Raw genomic sequence first — 12304 nt, 5'->3', positions numbered from 1 at the left:
ATTCATTGTCTGTGGAATGGAATGCACAATGGAGGTAGGAAACTTCTCTTCTGACTGGTGAATTAGAGCTCATGACTTGCAGAGAGGTTGAAAAAGACGTCAAGAACCTGGTGTTTGGAGCAAAACGGCATTTTCTAAAGTGTTCTAGGACCATGTCAGTGTTCTGGACCCAGTGTGCTCCAATGATCATTGTTATGCACCTATCTAAACTAGACATAGTAATTAAATCACAAGGTTATGAAAATTATAGAAGACAATGCAAAGTTCTTAACTTCGATATTACAATACCACACACCTGTCACAGGTTTGGGGTAAGTAGCCTTGTTACTATTAGTGGCAAACTAGATATATAAACTAGAATGGATCTAAGCTCACCCCTTTTAAAATATCATATGTATTACCTGTGTGTACTTCAATGTACCCTCCTAGGTAAGATGGCATGGCAGTGTATTTAGTGCCCCAAATCTTGCTCCTTACCCACAGCCAATCTTACCAATGCCTATAATCTGTGTAAATTTGAAAGTTGTCTGTCTTGGAAAGAAAAAGTGAAGAATCATGGAAATAATATATACAAAATATCCTTGTACACTAAAATGTTACTTTATATGCTAGGTGTAGTCTATTGTCATCATCATGATTACAGAGCTAGGACTGTGAGGGCCTTTACTTTTAGCCTGGGATTTGGATGAAGAGAAGCCCCTTCTAGACCACTCCTCTACACATCTGACTGGAAACAATTCAAATGAACAGTAAAAAGTATACAGTATAATTCTCTAAATATAAGGTTTAAAACCAGGCAAAACTAAAAAAAAAAAAAAAAAAAAAAAAGTCAGATAACCCCAAAATCTGTCCTGCATAATCTAGTGGTCACTAATATATGTCTTCTAGCCGTTGGCCACTATTTATATGTATCCTAGATGTCAATTGAGGCCTCTGACCCTCCACATATGGGTAAACTTGACAAGATCACCAATTTCCAGCATGTGGGAATCCAGAGCCTCTAAGTTCTATGAGTTCCCCACAGCTGGTTAATTCTTTGTTCCCCTTGTCTTTGCTCCTACACCCATACCAGCTAGCTCCATTCTGCTCTGTGCCACCCAGGACACAAAATTCCAGCCCTCCATGGAGGGCCCATAAAAAACACATGTGTACCAAGCATTCCCCAGATTTAGAAACATTCTTGGGAATGTGTGTCCAGGAGAGGACAATACATTTATTCATTGAATTCAATTTAATGAAGGCCTATTATGTCTCAGGCACTGTCCTAGACTGAAGATAGAGCAGTGACCAAGAGAGACGAAAATGCATACCCTCATGGATTTTGTATTCTAATGAACAGTAAAAAGAAGGGTTATGAGATAATTTGGGGCAATGGGTTTTGAACAGAAGCCTCACTTCCGAGCTGAAGCATTTGTTTGTTGGTACCAGACTCTCTAGTGCTCTTTTTTCCTGCCTCAGTCATGGACTCACATACAGAGAGGGGAGTGACAATATCAAAGCAGTCTAATGCTGAGACTCACACATGGGTGGTAGTTGTTCTGGAGGGACCCCAAACCTGTGATAGACTTTGCAGAAATGAGAAAGAAACTTCCTTTTAAACACAACAATGGAATGTAGACAGCCCAGTCTTCTGGGATCTCAGTATCTTCCTTCTGAGAAATGCTTCTCCTTGGTTTGCACATAAAAGTCTCTCCAATACCCAAGTTCCTTGGAATCTCAGCTTTTCTCCTTCTAAAAACTAAGAAAATAAAATTTTCCTGAAGTGGCACAGTTATGAAAGAGCTATCAACCCAACCTACTTGTGAGTACCATGAGATCAGGGACTGGGTCTTGAGCCCCACTGTAACTAGCCCAGAACTCTGTTTAATAAATGCCATTATTATAGTCAGCCCTAGATATCACACTAGTTGTGTTCTGTAATGTCACCTTGAATACTAAATTAGCAAATACTGAACCTTTGTCCCGAGGGGAAATACAGGGTTAGGTTTTGTGAACCTCTAGTCACATTTTCATCAACTGATCAATACATAACTTTGTTTTATGTACATTTTTGTTTAAAGACACCTTATTTAATACAGATTGTTAATTCAGTCACATTGAACACACGGCCAACAGCACTAGAACTGACTGAGCTTAGCCAACACATCTATTTTCTCCATGAGGTACATCACAGTTCTCTCGTGTTTAGGAACACCAGACAGCACTGCAGCATTATGCCTGGGGGCCATTTTCAACAGCAAAATCACCAATAAAAAGCACAAAAATTCAGAAAAAGGTGGCACTAAATAAACTGAGAAAAGGACACTTGTTTACAGTCTGAGAGCTGAAACAAGATGGCAAAGTGTCGCCTTGTTCAAACTCCACTGGGAATGTGTGCATCAAGCAATTCAAATTTTTTGCCACTCTGCACATGGCAGTGGATAACCATGAAAGCATCACGAGTATCAAATTGGGGGTTACAAATTTCAACAAGTAGGTGAATCTGCAAATAGGGAAACCACGAATAATGAGGACTGACTGCATGTGCATATATGGAGCAGTACTCAGCAACAAAAAGGGAAGAACGATGTATACGTGCACAACCTGAACAAATCCCAAAGGTGTGCTGAATGAGAGGAGCCAGTCACAAGGGGTTATACACCATGTGATTCCATTTATATTACATTCTTGAAAAGAGAAAATTACAGCAATGAACGAAACAGTGGATGCCAGGGGACAGAGGTGGGGAGAAAGTACGGCTCTAATAACAAGGTAGCATGAGAGAATTGGGAGAAATGGTGATGAAACTGTCTATATTCTGATTATCGTGGTAGTAACACAAATATATACATCTGTTAAAATGCATAAAACCACGTTGTAAGAGAAAAAGTTAATTTTACTATAAAAAATAAAATATGTAAGTAAATAAATGCCGTAAGTAAATAAATAACATACAACACCTCTGGCTCCAATCTGGACTGCTTTGCTCCATGGAGTGGAGCCCCAGGGGCAGATGACTGTGACCACCAAAGACCTTTCTGTCTTCCCAGCAACCTTGTCAGAAGGAGGAAAGCTGCCACCTGTGTGCTTGGGTTATGACCTCATGCCCCATGCAAGTGGCTCCAATAGCCTACAAGCTATCCAAGAGGACAACCACACAGTCCAGAGCCTCTTAGCTGCTTTCCATTCATTTGCTCCTCTGTAAGAGGACCCTACTCCTACAGGGTTCCCTGGGGAATTGGTTTTTTTATCCACATGCAGAGAGATTCCCCCTCAGAAGTTAGTGTTGCCCCTAGCAACCAGCTCTTTCTCCAAACTGCTTTGAATACTGACTGTCTTAGGAAGACTGCTCCTCAGCATTGATTTCTAAAAGACCGCCTATCATAATGTGAACAAAACATTTTTAAACGGAAAATTTAACAAGGTTTTAAAACAAAGATTCAAACTATTTTCATCATATTCTGACTATTTGTTTGCTGAGTGGCTTGAGGGGGACTTTTGTTCTTTCCAAAGAAAGAAAAAAGGAATGATGATGGCAGATCATGAAATGCTACCTGTTCTACGACCTATGCAAGGTAAAATAGAGATAATGTGGTATCTCTGTAAAACCCCCTTGGCACATAGTGGGTGTTTAATAAGTGCCAGGGGAAATCAAGACAAATCCCAAGTATAAAATATTTGTACATTATAATTATTAAAACACACATGTTTATTGAGCATGATTTTTGTGGCAAGCTACTGGTACCCAGTAAAGAGACTGTCACATTGATGGTCTTTGATAAATGAATAAGAGATGGCCCACACCTTCCAAGGGCTCTGAGTCTAGTGGAGAGAAAGATGTGCATAAATAATTCTACTCTCAAGCAGAGACACTGTGCTAAAATAAAATATAAAAAGCAGGCTATGGGGAAATGGGTAAAGGAGAGTGCTTTAATCAAGGTGCTTTGGTTGCAAGTGACAGAATCCCATCTCAAATGAATAGCAACAAACGGCCAATGCATTGGTGCACATAATTTGTAAGGACCTGGGTATATCTGGAGACTCAAACTGATGTTGATGGTAAACTGCTCTTCTACAATCCTTTGTCCTTCTCTGCCTTCATGAAAGAGGTTTTAAGTTTGGAAATGGATCTGGCTTGTATCCCAGCTCTTCTATTTACCAGCCTATGTTTTTCTGAGCTGTAGCTTCCTTATTTGTAAAATGGAAATACTCATACCTACCTCCCAGATGGCGGTGAAGTTTAAAGGAGATAAATTATAATTTTTGTTGTCGAGTGAATCCTGTATCTCCTTTTCAGCTCAACTATCTACTCTTCTAATCTTCAAGCACACATCCATTCATCCGTACAACCATCCATCCATCTACCTGATATATATTAAGAACCTACTCTGTTCCAGGCAATATGCAATACATTGAGAATACTGATATCAATGACATAGCCTCCTTTATCCTCCAGTTACTTACAGATAAGTGAGAGTGATAAGACAAACACATATGAAACACAAAATGTGAGAATGTGCATCAAAGTACAAATAACTCGTTAAATCTGTATAGTGCTTTTTATTCTTAAAGAACACTTTTACACCCAACAGCTCCACTTAAGTCTCATAACAACCTCATGAGATATATTATCACTCCATCTTACTAATGAGGAAACTGAGGCAGGTTATCAGTAGTGTGGCTAAAATGCTTGTAGTTGGTGGAAGGTAGGAACAAGTCCTACTTTCTGTGATGTTAAAATAAAATGTTTACTGGAGAGAGAGAGAAAAAGATTTGGTTTGACATTATTTTGAAATATAGTGGCCAATAAAGAAACTATAACCAGCTGTAAACAAAACAAGATAACTGAAGGAAAGCAGGAAAGGAAGGAACCAAATGACACAAAGTTCTGTGAGCATGAACATGGGTGAAGAGTTGGTGTTTGAGTATTTTGCCAACTGAGTAGAAATGTCTAGATTAAAACATTAATAGTCGAATCACACCAAAGTCCTCTCATTTTTCTTTTTAATCTTGATAGATATTCTGTAGTTTTTTTTGTATTATCATTAACATTTAGAACCCTGCACAGTACACAATCTACATACTGAATCTTATGTCTACTGCATTTCTTACCTTTATGTATCATCTTTCTTTGGGATATTAAGCGGACCTTTAACTTCTACCTTCGCCATCCCTACCTTACCTTTATTTGAGGCAAATATTGTAAGTAATTTGCCCAAGGTGACACAGCCAGCAAGCAGAGAACCTGGAAGTCAAACCCAGGTCTTGAAATGTCAGTTCCAGTGCCTTGCTGATCACATAAGGCCACTCCCTATACAGATGCCAGAGGCAGGAAAGGACTCCTGACTTCCCCTGTGCCTCACCTGAGTCTGACCTGCAGCGGAATTTCCCATCATGATCTAAACCTTTTCTTCCTCTTTCCTTCTCTCCTACCAGGGCAGAACTAACCCATCTTGGAGTGCATTTCTCTAGGTCACTTAACTCAGACAAGTGACATAGACGTGTGCCTTCCTACTGTGTCAGATCAGCAAGGGAGAGATCTAGAGTGGAGATTTGGAGTCAGGGCTCCCAAGAGGCTGCCCACTCCACCTATAGACAGAGTGATCTCTGCTGGCCATGCCAGGGAGCATGATGCTACCCTGGCCATTCCAGAATCAGAACACCTTCTGCCATGAAGTGCAGCTGCCACTATCTGAACTAAGGATGAAGCTTGTAGTATTAGAATAGTGCCACATTTCTGAGACAATTACCTGAGTTTGAGTTCCAGCTCCACTACCTCCTAGATATATGATCTAGGCAAGTCCCTTAACTTTCTTGAACCTCAGTTTTGTCATCCACAAAATAGGGATGATTATGACCATAACATCTATGCTACGGGATTGTTGTAAGGCACAAACAAGTTCATTTATGCAAATATATTTTGTCAACTGCATGGGTAAGTAAATGCTTGCTCTTGTTATCTTTGCTATTATGTTGACAGGTAAGGGTTGGAGAGAAGTATGAGTATCTCTAGAGAGCCACTGGGGACTTCCAGAAATTGTCTGAGATAGAGGGATCAGGAAATCATTGTACAAAGTAAAATCGTAAGGAGTCCCACAACCAGGAACAGCAGAAAATTTTGGTCTTTGGACTTGCTCTTTTTTTTTAACCCCAGAAAAACTGTAAAATAGTTGTAGAGAAAAGAGTACATAACATGGAGGAATAAATGGGACATTTTCCCAGCTGGGCAGGAGGATGCTGATTGAGTACAATCAATGCCACCAAGCCCGCTAACGAGACCCAATCAGGCGGGGCGATTAGGATATTCTTCGGGGAAAGAAGCCTGACAGCTGCAGGAAAGTTTCTGCTTTTCTAGAAGAGAGAGTGGGAGAGACAGGCAGAGGGAGAGTGAGGGAAGGGAGGAGAAGGAATCAGCAAAGCATTAGCACCCACCCAGTCCTTTCTTCAAAAAGGCAGGAAAAAAGAGAGGAGGATAAAGGCTCTAGGGGAAACCTGCTGCTGTCTCCATTTTCTTAGACACTGGTTTTCATAGCCACTCCCACTAACTTCCCTCCTCTTGCTGGACTAAGGAGTCTGGGCTCCACTGCAGTGTGCCTTGAGATAGGCATGGCTTGAGGCCCAAACAAGGATCACAGCTCACATATGCAAAGCGCGTTACAGGTTACAAAGCTTCTTCATATACAAAATCTCATTTGGGCCTCATAGAAACCCTTCAAAGGCAGGCATTTTAAATATTTTCCCTATTTGAAGGTTGGCTTTAGTACAGTTCATTTCAATACAAATTTATTGAGCATCTACTTTGCACACAGCGTTGGTGTTAGAGTTAAATGAAACAGTGCTTGCTCTCAAATAGTTCATAGCCTGGTAAGAGAGACATATGTCATTTCAATATTTTCTGGTAGCTACTCCTTTCAGTAGAATGACAACTTATAGATGCAGGAGGAATTTTTCAGTTAAAAAAATTATCACTTTGCAAATATCGAAATTGATTAAGGCAAGATCATCGATAGACACTAAAACCACAGGGTGAAAATGTGATGAGGACTAGGATATTTACAATTTCAAAGTATCTCCCCACAGATTACTCATTAATTACAAAAGGGGAAATGATAAAATTACAGTAGAGAAACTTGGAAGCCAATACTTAAAGTGATTAAAGTAAGCAAGGCCAAGAATGGGACAAAGTGATACTTTGAAGGTAAAGTCAACAGGAATTGCTGACGGATAGGCAGATATGTGCCTCTTGATATGATGTACTGAAAAGAATGCAACATAATTTATGTAGTACTCCTGCATAAAGTATTTAATCTAAAATTACCTGAAGAAACCATCACACATATACAAACTGAGTTGGGACATACTACAGAACTAGCCTGCACTCTTTAAAACTGGCAAGGTCATTAATGATAGACAAAGGCTGAAGAAGTGTTCCAGATTGAAGAGGCTTAAGAGATCTCAAAGCTGGACACAATGTATGACACTGGATTGGGCCTTATATCAGAAAACGAATTGCCCTTAAGGACATTTTGGGAATAGTTTGGTGAAATTCGAATATGAACTATATAAGAGCAGAAGACTGTTTGGAGTGAGTAGATGAGTGGGTGGCAAAATTCTGCCTACTTGACATCACACATCGATGTCTATGAGATTTCTCATAATTATTTCTTGTTTGCCCCCACCCCCAAACTTGCAACTATCATATTTGCCATGTAGGTTAATGTCACCTCCATCCACCCAGTTGCTCAAGCCTATCACCTAGAGGACATCTTTGTTCTCTCTGTGACTCCCCCAACCCCTAATACACACAGCCTATCTGTCAGCAATTCCTGTTGACTTTACCTTCAAAGTGTAAACATTGACTCATTGTTTTCCATCGTAACAACTGTGATCCAAGACACTGTCATCTTAAGGGACGACTACAGAAATAATCTCTTCATTTTTCCCTACACGTCATCTTTTACACAGGGACTAAATAAATTTTCTTTACTTGTAAATCAATACATGTCATTACCCTGCCTAAACCCCTCTAAAGTTCCCATTGAGCTTAGTATAAAATCCTGGAATCTTCTATCTCTTCCCTGAAAGAAACCCTTATCTCCTGTAGCCTCAGTGCCGAGATCTCTGCAAATCGAATCCAGTAAGATATCCTGTGAGTGGCTGAATTATTACACAAATTGTGTCTCCTACCTCACAAAGTGTCTTCTGGTAAAGTTAGGGCATGGATTAAGAAAAAAATGGGATTCTGAAATTGGAATGGGGACACAAAAAAAGATCTCAATGAAGTTGAAGACTTTATACCCCTAAATTCTGCTAAGTCTTCTTTGTAGAAGCAACTACTTCATTTCTGCCTAAGGAGGTTTGCCCTCCTTTGCCTAAGGAAACTTACTGGCCTCCCTAAGGCACTGCTTATTCTCCTCAGGACTCCTGTCAACCCTCTTTGCTTCTAAACACATAACTAGACTCAAGTCTCAACAGGCCCCAAAGAGTGAGGCACAAAGTGTGAGCTGAAAGAAGTTTCACTAAACATCAAAAGAACTACATTTTTTTTCCAATTTACACAGATAGAAATCCAGAGGATGTGTGTGGAAATGGATTAAGTGTGGGATCAAGGTAGAAGGAACAAAGTCGAGTCAGGCTAAATTTATTGATATGGGCCCACTAAGCAGGGATTCTGGATTCAGTTTTAGCTTGAGGGGTTAGGAAGTGCTCTAACAGTTTGGTTAGTTAACTGAAACATGGACCCAAACATGGCCTACATTAAATTAAGTTAAAATGCCAAAACTGCATTGGTACATGGTAAAGGAAAGTATTCAAAGACTTAAAGAGATCAGAATATTAAAGTAAATTTATCGTGCAAGACCTATTCACCCACCCCAGCAGGTTCTAGAGGACACATCTTTCCCCATAAGTATGAGAAATAAATTTATGAGAGAAGTCCAACCATCATTAAAGAGTTTATTAGTCACTCTTCTCTGTAGGTCAAAAATTAAAGTGGAGACTGCTAGCACTGAACTCTACATGCAACAGGTAAAATGGAAAACTGGGTGACAGGGCCTTATTGTTGGGATGATGTTGAAAATATTAAAAGACCAGATAGGCATGATTACTGTAATGTGCAGCAGAATCAAAGCAGTAATCAGGATTGTTTGGCTCTCAAATACCTACAACACTGGCTAGCTTATCACAGTGTCCCTAGAAAAGAAATAGATGTACAGTTTACTAAAGTCTTGCTTGATCTGTATATGCATAAGAGTTCTGGGTCTAATGACTAGAAGTCTAATGTGAAAGACAAAAACATGGTTATAACCCCTCAGTTAGTTCCAAGACTTGGTCCAGTTTATAGACTCAGAACCTTTTGGATTAAAGAGAGCCCGGATCCACTTTAGAAAGGACCCTGCTACATAGCCGAAAACCTCTCCTGTTAATCTTTCTCTCAGACTTCTCCGAAGGGTTCTATAGCCATTTACCAGGCTAACTGTGCTTCAGGGGGAAAGAAATAATCACATATTTCAAGAACGATTAGACATTGGCTCTGAATTGACACTAATTCCTGGAGACCTGAAATGTCACTGTGGTCTACTAGTCAAAGTAGTAGTTTATAGAGGTCAGATAATCAATGGAGTTTTAGTTCATGTCCCTTCATAGTGAGCCCAGTGGATCCTGAAGGCTCAGTGGATCCTTGAACCCATCCTCTGGTTATTTCCCCCATCTCTGGAATGCATAATTGCAATACATACTCAGCAAGTGGCAGAACCCTCACATTGGTTCCTGCCTTGTGGAGAGAGGACTATTATAGCGGAAAAGGTCAAGTGGAATCCACCAGCACTGTGTCTACCTATATGAATAGTAAACCAAAAGTAATAAAGCACTCCTGAATGAAATGCAGAGATTAATGCTACTATTAAGGACTTCGAAGATGCAGGTGTGCTGATTCCCACCATATCCTCATAATTTACCTACACAGGAAACAGATGGATCTTGGCGAATGACAGTGGATTATCATAAACTTAGTCAGATGGTGACTCCAATTGCAACTGCTATTCCAGATGTGGTTTTGTTGCTTGAACAAATTAATGCATCCCCTGGTACCCGGTAAGCAGCTATTGAACTGGCAAAAGGTTTTTTTCTCTATGCCTGTAAGTAAGGACTACCAGAAGCAGTTTTCTTTCAGCTGGCAAGGGCAGCAATACACCTTCCTATCTTACCTCAGGGATATAGCAACTCTCCAGACATATGTTATAATTTAGTTTACAGGGAATTTGATCACTTTTCCTTTCCATAGGATGTTACACTGGTCAATTATATTGATGATATTATGCTAACTGGATCTGGTAAACAGGAAGTAGCAACTACTCTAGACATATTGGTAAGATATTTGCACATCAGAAATAAATCCCACAAAAATTCAGAGGCTTTCTACCTTAATAAAATGGCCATGGGTCCAGTGGTATAGGGCATGGGTCCCCAATCCCTGGGCCATGGACCAATACCAATCTGTGGCCTGTTAGGAACCAGGCTACACAGCAGGAGGTGAGTGGTGGGTGAGTGAGCAAAGCTTCATCTAAATTTGCAAGTTCTCCCCAGTTCAAGCATCTCCACCTCAGCTTCACCTCAGATCATCAGGCATTAGATTCTCATAGGAGCACTGGTTCCTGATACCAAAAATGTTGGGGATTGTTAGTGTAAGGCATGTATACATATCTCTTCTATAGTGACAAAGAAGTTACATTTGATCCCTTCTACTGGTAAAAAAATTGCACAACATCAAAGGGGCCTCTTTGGATTTTGGAGGCAACGTGTTCCTCATTTGGGTATGCTACCCTAACCCATTTATTGTGTGACTCAAAAATATAGTTTTGAGTGGGACACAGAACAAGAGAAGCCTCTGCAACAAGTCCAAGTTGTCATCCAAGCTGCTCTGTCAGTTAGGCCCTTTGATCCATTAGATCCAATGGTACTTGAAGCATCAGTAGAGGAGAGAGATGCTGTTTGAAACCTTTCTTGGGCCCCTGTAGGAACCTGTAGCATTATGGAACAAAGCCCTGCCATCCTCTGGAAATAATTACTATTCTTTTGAGGAATAGTTTTAGGCTTGGTACTGGGCCTCGGTAGAGACTAAACACTGAACCATGGGCCACCAAGTTACCATGCATGCAGCCTGAGCTGGCCATAATGAACTGGGCGTTGTTTTACTCATCAAGTCATAAAGTTGGATATACAAACCAGCCTTCATTATCAAAAGAAATGGTATATATGAGATCAGCTTCAAGCAAATCCTAAAGGTACAAATAAGTTGCATAAGGAAGTAGCTCAAGTACCCATGGCCCCTACTCCTTCTACATTACTTTATTTCTCTAGGCTTGTACCTATGGCTTCATGAGGAATTCTCTATGGCCAGTTAACTGAGGATGAGAAAATTCAACCTAGTTTATAGATGGTTTGCATGCTATACAGAAAGTACCTGAAAATGGGCAGGTGTAAAACTACGGTCCCTTTCTGGAACATCCCAGAAGGATAGTAGGCAGAATCCTGAGGTGTATACCTGATTGTTCATGTTGCCTAGAAATAGAAATAATTGGTATAAGTCTACACAAATTCACAGGCTATAGCCAGTGGTTTTGCTGGGTGGTCAGGTACATGGAAGGAACACAATTGGAAAGTTAATGACAAAGAAGTCTATGAAAGAGAGAATGTAAATATATCTCCCTGAATGGGCAAGGATGTAAAGAAATTTATGTTCCATGTGAGCGCTCACCAGAAGGTGACCTCAGCAGAGGATGATTTTAATAATCTAGTAGGTAGGATGACCACTCTGTGAATACCAGTCAGCTTCAACCCCTGTCATTGCTAAATTGACTCATAAACAAAATGCCCATCATGCAGGGAGGGGTTATACATGGTCTTAGCAACACAGACTTCTACTCACTAAGGCTGACCGATTACAGTCACTGCTGAATGCCCATCTGCCAAGAGCAGAGACCAACACTGAGTCCTTGATATGGCACCATTCACCAGGATAATCAGCCAGCTATCTGGGGGCAGATTGATTACATTGGGCCACTTTTATCTTGGAAGGGGCATGCTTTGTTCTTATTGGAACAGGCCCTTACTCTGGATAAGAATTTACCTTCTGTGCCCCCAGTGCTTCTGACAAAACTACTATTCATGGATTTGTAAAATGCCTTATCCACCATAATGGTATTCTATACAGCACTGCTTCTTATCAAGGAACTCCCTTCACAGTAAATTAAGTGTGGTAATGGGCCCATGCTCATAGGATGTACTGGTCTTACCATGTTCTCCATCATCCTGAAGCATCTGACCC

The 12304-nt window shown here is 40.4% G+C and overlaps 1 pseudogene; it reads left to right on the top strand.

Annotated features, from left to right (window-relative positions):
- Nucleotides 1-5910: 5910 nt before the first annotated feature.
- Nucleotides 5911-12304, top strand: part of LOC111732928 — a 38408-nt pseudogene continuing 32014 nt past the window's right edge.

The sequence above is a fragment of the Pteropus vampyrus genome, unplaced genomic scaffold (genome assembly GCF_000151845.1).
Source record: "Pteropus vampyrus isolate Shadow unplaced genomic scaffold, Pvam_2.0 Scaffold505, whole genome shotgun sequence".
NCBI lineage: Eukaryota > Metazoa > Chordata > Mammalia > Chiroptera > Pteropodidae > Pteropus > Pteropus vampyrus.
This window is presented reverse-complemented; position numbering and strand designations above follow the sequence as displayed.